Raw genomic sequence first — 1,991 nt, 5'->3', positions numbered from 1 at the left:
TCTCACTGTTTGCAGATGACATGATCCTCTATATAGAAAACCCTAAAGACTCTACCAGAAAATTACTAGAGCTAATCAATGAATATAGTAAAGTTGCAGGATATAAAATTAACACACAGAAATCCCTTGCATTCCTATATACTAACAATGAAAAAACAGAAAGAGAAATTAAGGAAACAATACCATTCACCATTGCAACAAAAAGAATAAAATACTTAGGAGTATATCTACCTAAAGAAACAAAAGACCTATACATAGAAAACTATAAAACACTGATGAAAGAAATCAAAGAGGACACAAACAGATGGAGAAACATACCGTGTTCATGGATTGGAAGAATCAATATTGTCAAAATGGCTATTCTACCTAAAGCAATCTGTAGATTCAATGCAATCCCTATCAAGCTACCAACGGTATTTTTCACAGAACTAGACCAAAGAATTTCACAATTTGTATGGAAATACAAAAAACCTCGAATAGCCAAAGTAATCTTGAGAAAGAAGAATGGAACTGGAGGAATCAACCTGCCTGACTTCAGACTCTACTACAAAGCCACAGTCATCAAGACAGTATGGTACTGGCACAAAGACAGAAATATAGATCAATGGAACAGAATAGAAAGCCCAGAGATAAATCCACAAACCTATGGACACCTTATCTTTGACAAAGGAGGCAAGGATATACAATGGAAAAAAGACAACCTCTTTAACAAGTGGTGCTGGGAAAACTGGTCAACCACTTGTAAAAGAATGAAACTAGAACACTTTCCAACACCATACACAAAAATAAACTCAAAATGGATTAAAGATCTAAATGTAAGACCAGAAACTATAAAACTCCTAGAGGAGAACATAGGCAAAACACTCTCCGACATAAATCACAGCAAGATCCTCTATGACCCACCTCCCAGAATATTGGAAATAAAAGCAAAACTAAACAAATGGGACCTAATGAAACTTAAAAGCTTTTGCACTACAAAGGAAACTATAAGTAAGGTGAAAAGACAGCCCTCAGATTGGGAGAAAATAATAGCAAATGAAGAAACAAAGGATTAATCTCAAAAATATACAAGCAACTCCTGCAGCTCAATTCCAGAAAAATAAATGACCCAATCAAGAAATGGGCCAAAGAACTAAACAGACATTTCTCCAAAGAAGACATACAGATGGCTAACAAACACATGAAAAGATGCTCAACATCACTCATTATTAGAGAAATGCAAATCAAAACCACAATGAGGTACCATTACACGCCAGTCAGGATGGCTGCTGTCCAAAAGTCTACAAGCAATAAATGCTGGAGAGGGTGTGGAGAAAAGGGAACCCTCTTACACTGTTGGTGGGAATGCAAACTAGTACAGCCGCTATGGAAAACAGTGTGGAGATTTCTTAAAAAACTGGAAATAGAACTGCCATATGACCCAGCAATCCCACTTCTGGGCATACACACTGAGGAAACCAGATCTGAAAGAGACACGTGCACCCCAATGTTCATCGCAGCACTGTTTATAATAGCCAGGACATGGAAGCAACCTAGATGCCCATCAGCAGATGAATGGATAAGGAAGCTCTGGTACATATACACCATGGAATATTACTCAGCCATTAAAAAGAACTCATTTGAACCAGTCCTAATGAGATGGATGAAACTGGAGCCCATTATACAGAGTGAAGTAAGCCAGAAAGATAAAGAACATTACAGCATACTAACACATATATATGGAATTTAGAAAGGTGATAACGATAACCCTATATGCAAAACAGAAAAAGAGACACAGAAATACAGAACAGACTTTTGAACTCTGTGGGAGAATGTGAGGGTGGGATATTTCAAAAGAACAGCATGTATACTATCTATGGTGAAACAGATCACCAGCCCAGGTGGGATGCGTGAGACAAGTGCTCCGGCCTGGTGCACTGGGAAGACCCAGAGGAATCGGGTGGAGAGGGAGGTGGGAGGGGGGATCGGGATTGGGAATACATGTAAATCCA

This window comes from Cervus elaphus, chromosome 31, assembly GCF_910594005.1.
Source record: "Cervus elaphus chromosome 31, mCerEla1.1, whole genome shotgun sequence".
NCBI lineage: Eukaryota > Metazoa > Chordata > Mammalia > Artiodactyla > Cervidae > Cervus > Cervus elaphus.
The sequence above is the reverse complement of the archived record's forward strand: the minus strand, read 5'-3'. Positions refer to the sequence as shown.